Source organism: Anabrus simplex, chromosome X (genome assembly GCF_040414725.1).
Source record: "Anabrus simplex isolate iqAnaSimp1 chromosome X, ASM4041472v1, whole genome shotgun sequence".
In the NCBI taxonomy this organism is placed as follows: domain Eukaryota; kingdom Metazoa; phylum Arthropoda; class Insecta; order Orthoptera; family Tettigoniidae; genus Anabrus; species Anabrus simplex.
In genome coordinates this window covers 141,990,133-141,997,235 of record NC_090279.1, presented here as the reverse complement: position 1 = coordinate 141,997,235, position 7,103 = coordinate 141,990,133, and positions in this window count along the sequence as shown.

Here is a 7,103-nt window from a genome sequence, read left to right as displayed (position 1 = left end):
CTTGCTGTAACAGTCAGAGAGTCTTTGTGTCGACTGAATGTTACTCTGTATGCGGGAATGGGCAGGTAGCAGGCAATTGAAATTATTAACAAGGGATCCTCTTGGAATTTCCTAATGAGGAGCACAAAGTGATCGACAATACTCAAGAGAAAGCCATCCTGTGATGCAATCGTAGCTAATGACCTGGCTTTTCTGTTTCCTAGAAAATAGAAGACTGTCTGGTTTGTTCCTTTGAGACCACTTCTTCAGTGTAGTTTCAACATGCCTAAACCGAAGTGTTCAGAGAGTGTGAAATTAAGGCAGATTGTTAAGAAATTTGGAGAGCGGAATTTTAGTAGTGATGGTGTTATTTTATATTGTAAACTGTGTGATGTGAAGGTATAAGCTCAGAAACGTTTTCATGTGCAACAACACTGCGCTACAACTAAGCATCAGAAGTGCTTAATAAAATCTTCTGCGTCAGGAAATATGCAGCGTTTGCGTTTTGAAAGGACCTCATGTGCAGCTACTGCTCCGTCAGACAACAGATCGGAATTCTGTAAGGATCTCTGCAGGATGATGGTTACTTCAAACATTCTCTTGAAAAAACTGAACAGTACCAGCTTCAGGTCTTTCTTAGAGAAGTATATCAGTCAGCCTGTTCCCACTGAATCAACTTTGAGGACATTTTATATCTCGAGTCCATATGAAGATGGTTTAAAAAAGATAAGATCTGAAGTTCTCAACAATTAATACTTTAATGTTCATTACTTCTTGATTTTTCAGGATCCGTGAGCTACCATATCAGAAGGTGAAAAATTAATTTGTGATTAACAGAAATTGAATGTAACAAACAAAACTGGCAAATGTTCATTTATAGGAATAAATTAATCAATTATAATCAGATATGGATTTCATTAGACGGAACAACTGACATATATGATAGGTACGTAGCTAATGTAATTATTGGCATTCTGAAAGTTGACAAGCCCGGTACTGTGCTTCTCTTGACGTGTTCGGATTCAGAGGAGATAAATCATTCCTCCATGGCAGTGCTGTTTGATGATGCTATGCAGTTACTATCGTCAGATGGGGTAAAAAGAAACAACATATTACTTCTTGTAACTGATGCCACCCCGTACATGAAGAAGGCAGCCAAAGGATTAAACCTACTTCATCCGAACATGGTCACCGTAACGTGCCTTGCCCATGTTTTGCATAGAGTGGCCGAAGAAATTGCAAATCGCAGTAAAATATTCCTGAAGGCTCCCCTTCGAGTTCAAAAGTTGAAAGGAACTGCTCCTACTCTGCCTCTTCCACCTCAGCCTGTCCTTACTCGTTGGGGAACTTGGTTCGACGCTGTTCAATATTACTGCAGCAATTATGATTCCTTCAAGACCTTGCTCAGGAATTTTATCCTTGCTATTCATCATCTGTCATGATTGTGCAAAATTTGTTTACTTCTGCCAGCTTGATCGGAAATTTGTCGTTCATATAATCGAATTTCTGTGTGATAAAAAGAGCAATCACCCGCCTTGAACCTTTGAGGGCTTGCACTAAGTGACACGTTGGGTATTGTGAAGAACACTGAATGTGATTCAAAGAAAGGGAAGGGTGAAGTGGCTGAAAAAATATCTGAAAAACGGCAAAGAGTGCTGTTCTCAAATGAAGGTTATTCTATGCTTTGTAGATAATTGACAATCTTTGTGGACACCACGAACATTTGGGAATTTTCAGCAGCAGTTTTCTTCTGAGGATATAACCTTGTTCAAATTTGCCCCCATAACGTCGTGTGACGTCGAGCGGAGTTTCTCCGGGTACAGAAACATTCTGTCTGACTACCAAAGAGGGTTCGAGTTCGACAATTTGAAAATGCGCATGATCATCAATTGCAATTGCACAGCCGGAAAGGAATACTAAGACCAGGTATAGATATTTTCATCGTCATTTTTATAGAAATTTGCCGATTCAGAACTAGTCAAATACTTTATTGCTAAATATTTATTGATTTTTCAGGATAAGTGTGCTACCATACCTGAAGGTAAAAAATAACTTTGTGATTAACAGAAATTGAATGTAGCAAACAAAACTGGCAAATGTCCTTTATATGCCTAAATTAATCAATTATAACTTGAGGGCATTTTTTTTCCTTTTTGGGTCATATGTTAAAGATTTTTGGGTCATATTTTCTTGCATATTTCGAAGATTTTTTGGTCAGTAGCATCCGCCCTTTTGTTGTCACTGACGCCCAACTGAGTTTCATCAATTGATATCCGTCTCTACGGCCTCCATTGTCTGTCTGAAGGCATCTCGTTTGAGACCTGGACACGACACGACTTTGAGAGGATATCGTCTTTATTCTCAAGACAGAGTAGCTGTAGATAGCGCTGCGACTGGGGGCGTTAGTAGTATAATTGGATGGTTCGGCCGCCACCTCCACCTCAGGCTCCCAGAGGCCACCTCCACCTCCACCTCAGCCAGAGGCCTCCCAGATGCCTCCTCCACCTCCACTTCAGCCAGAGGCCTCCCAGAGGTCTCCTCCACCTCCCGCGGGAAATTTGAATTTGTAAACAAAGCCACGTGCTTTTTGACAGACAACAACGCATCGCTAACCTCAGTACTGCCATCTTGACGGGCCTAAACCTCAGTAGTGCCAACTTAACCTAACTAGCGCGAGGTAAACAAAGCTACGTGCTTTTTGACAACCACGTGCTTTTTGACAGATTTGTAAACAAAGCCACGTGCTTTTTGACAGCTGTCATCGACAACAACGCATCGCAAACCTCAGTACTACCATCTTGACGGGCCTAAACCCCAGTAGTGCCAACTTAACCTAACTAGCATGAGGTAAACAAAGCCACGTGTTTTTTGACAGCCACGTGCTTTTTGACAGATTTGTAAACAAAGCCACGTGCTTTTTGACAGACAACAACGCATCGCTAACCTCAGTACTGCCATCTTGACGGGAATAAACCTCGGTGGTACCAACTTAACCTAACTAGCTCGAGATAAACAAAGCCACGTGCTTTTTGACAGCCACGTGCTTTTTGACAGCTGTCATCCGCCATCTTTAAACTACAGAGCGCTGTGCTGCCCTCTTTCGTCACCTGTCATCGGCAGTGCTGCCATCTTGGCGGGCCTAAACCTTAGTGCTACCAACTTAACCTCACTAGCTCGAGATAAACAAATCCACGTGCTTTTTGACAGCCACGTGCTTTTTTGACAGCTGTCATCCGCCATCTTTAATCCATAGAGCACAGTGCTGCCCTCTTTAGCTACTTACCTTTGAAATGTGGTGGCGGATAATTTGAAAAAATGCTTTTTTGACAGCAGCCATCTTTGAGCGCCGTGCTACACTCTTTAGCTAGTTACCTTTGAAATGTGGTGGCAGGCAATTCCACATGACAGCAGTCATCTTTAATCAAGAGAGCACCGTGCTGCCCTCTATGTGGTGGCGGCAAATTGAAAAATTCTACATGCTCTTGTTTGGAAACAAACTCACGCGCTTTTTTGACAGCCGTCATCCGCCATCTTTAATCAACAGAGCACAGTGCTGTACTCTTTAGCTAGATACCTTTGAAATGTGGTGGCGGCAATTTGAAAAATTCTATGTGCTCTTGTTGGGAAACAAAGCCACGTGCTTTTTTGACAGCTGTCATCCGCCATCTTTAATCAATAGAGCACTGTGCTGCTATCATGCGGGCAATTTCGTTAGCTGTCATCCGCCATCTTTAATCCAGAGAGAACAGTGCTGCACTCTATGTGGTGGCGGTAAATTCCATGTGCTTTACAAACCTATGTGCTTTTCTGACAGCTGTCATCCGCCATCTTTAATCTAGAGAGAACAGTGCTGCACTCTATGTGGTGGCGGCAAATTCCACGTGCTTTACAAACCTATGCGCTTTTCTGTCATCCAGCATCTTTAATCTAGAGAGAACAGTGCTGCACTCTATGCGGTGGCGGCAAATTCTACGTGCTTTACAAACCTATGCGCTTTTCTGTCATCCACCATCTTTAATCTAGAGAGAACAGTGCTGCACTCTATGTGGTGGCGGCAAATTCTACGTGCTCTTATTTGGAAACAAATTCTACTCGCTCTTCAGCTGTCATCCACCATCTTTAATCAAGAGAGCACCGTGCTGCCCTCTTTGTGGTGGCGGATAATTTGAAAAAATTCAGCAGCCATCTTTAATCCAGAGAGAACAGTGCTGCCCTCTTTAGCTACTTACCTTTGAGGCGGTTAATTTGAAAAATTCTTTTCGACAAGCTGCCATCTTTAATCCAGAGAGAACAGTGCTGCCCTCTTTAGCTACTTACCTTTGAGGCGGTTAATTTGAAAAATTCTAGCTGCCATCTTTAATGAAAAGGGCATCGTGGTGCTATCTTGCGGGTAATATTTTACGTCACAGCTGTCATCCACCATCTTGCATTGCTAACCTTAGTGCTGCCCTCTTTAGCTACTTACCTTTGACAAGCTGTCACCCGCCATATTGCATCGCAAACCTCAGTGCTGCACTCTATGTGGTGGCGGATAACTTGAAAAAATCTTTTTGACAAGCAGCCATCTTTAATCAACAGAGCACCGTGCTGACATCTTTAGCTACCGCCATCTTACATCGCTTACCTCGCTGCTGCACTCTATGTGGTGGCGGTAAATTCGAACAAGTTTAATCACGCATCGGGAAAGCTAGAGTAAGCACGTGCTGCAGTGATGACGTTATCATGCATGTTTAAACCCGTTCGTTGACTAAAAGCTTTAGTCTTCGGGAAACAGTGATAGAGTGTGGAGTGCAAACATGACGAAAACATTAATAGTTGATGTGCAAGGCTTTAAAGTAAACGGAAACAAGTTTGTGTTTAAAGAGGTGGCTGTGTTAGATTGCTGTGTGTTGTGGGCACCAAAAGGTGTTAGTTTAGTATTTAGTCCACCGTTCCCTTACTGTTTGCAAACAGATGAAGATAAAAAGCAGACTCAGTGGATTGAAAACAATTTAGGTTTGAAGTGGGAAGAAAAAGGAATACCTTATCGTTTTCTACCTTTAATGATGAATGCACATTTGTCAAGAGCAGATCTTGTTCTTTTAAAGGGTTGTGAAAAGAAAGAATGGTTGCGTGATTTTCTACCATCATCATGTGAAGTTATCGACATGCATGAATTGGGGTGCCCATCATTTAAAACTCTTCCGAAAGAGCATAGTAGAGAAACAACTAAACAGTCTTTACAACATGTATGCATGCTCTTTGATTGGTTGTGTCGCAGTGCATGCCGGGAAGTGAACAACATATGTAAACTGCAGTGTCGAAATAACCTTAGTGTAAAAGAAACATTTGTAGAGTAAAGACATCATGTCATTTCTAACAGATACTAAGTGTAACGCAGTTGAAAAGGCGATCGTAAAGTTTTATGCATGCAAAAAGAAACTAAACACTTTTACTGAAGAAGAGTTAAATGCATTACCAAAGGCATCTTTGGTCAATGTAGCTGCGAATGCTGTAAAGAAGGTTTGGGATAAGGTGCCTCGTGAGTGGACTCAAGATCCTGTTTTGTCAGAGCTTCAAACGTGTAGTTTACATCATGAACACGTGAGTTTAGCTAGAAGACCTTCTGTGAGACAGTGCCGTACATGTCAACTAATTAAACTGTATCACGGACCTAAAACTAACGAGTTGTCTTCGCTTATAAACACTTATCATGGCTGTGGAGAGAGTAAACAAGGAAAAGGTGAAGAAACGTGCTGGGAGAAAGATGAGGAAGCATGTTGGGCGTGGACTCATCAATAGAGTGATTGATCTTCTTTTCTTCGTGCTTCATCTCCCCTGCGGCCCTAGAACACGTTCGCCTGACATGTAGTTACATGCTGCCTGCATAGAGTGTAGCTGTTAAAATCTGCTTCGTAAAGTTATGCTGTGTGTGTATGTGTTATTACCTAGTGCTTTAGCTGCTCAGAAGAATATAGCAGCACTTGTCGTTGTTGGTGTAATAAAACGAAAACTGAGTGTCAAATACCGTAACATGAACAAAGGAAAAAAATCTATGTATATAGTCTAAAATAAATATGAATTGTCAAAACATATTACAGGTGTTGTTTAATCCTACAGCATGTCCTAGTGACTTAGAAGAAAGGAAACGTAGAGGATTAAAAGAAAACACACATAAGATTTAAAGTACATCCTCTTTATTAATCCATGAATTAAAGCTGTTATTAAAACCAAGCCATTTAACATACAGTTTATTACCACGACGTCGAATAACACGTTCAACTAAATAGTGATCAGGATATTTTGTTTTCTGCAGTTCTTCGATGTAGAATCCTCCTTCAGTAGGCTGTCCTCTGAGATCGCGAAGTAAATACGTAACTGGATTAGTAAGCTTAACACTTCTGATTTGAAAAATTTCAGTGCTCCAGTTAGGTGTGTATCCTTTTGCAAAGATAGACTTGTGTTTGCTGATGCGAACGAAATCACCTTCTTTAAAGCGATAGCGACGTGGATCAGCTGTTTTGATTACAAGATGAATAGCATCTAGACGAGGTGTATTCTTTGTAACAAGACGTGGCTTTGTTCCGATAGTGCGATGAGGTGTATCGTTGTAGGTAGATAAAAGTCTAGGTAGCAGATCAATCCAACGATATGAACCTTGCGCTGTAAATTCTCGCCACATCATTGTTTTGAGTGTACGATTAAAGCGTTCTACAACACTTGCCTTGAGATTACTGAACGTAGAGTAGTGTTGAATGCCAAGTAACTTGAGGTAAGAAGAAAAATCCTTGTTGTAAAACTCTTTACCTTGATCAGTTTGAAGAAGCCTTGGGCAGCGTTTCGATTCTTCAACAATATGTTTAAATGCTTCTTTAACTTGAGCTGCTGTTTTAGAACGCACGGGCTGTGCAAAAGCAAACTTTGAGTACACATCGATAACAGTAAGTAGATACTTATAGCCCTTATTACTAGAAGCATATGGAATCATTTCTACTATGTCTGCTTGCCAGAGATCATCTTTTCCTCGTGTAATAACGCGTCTGCGACAGTAGGTGCGACGTGCTGGTTTATGTAACTCATGTGCGATGTTTACCTTTACAGGTGAGATCTTCTCTTGACGAGCCATTACAAAATAATACCGGCAT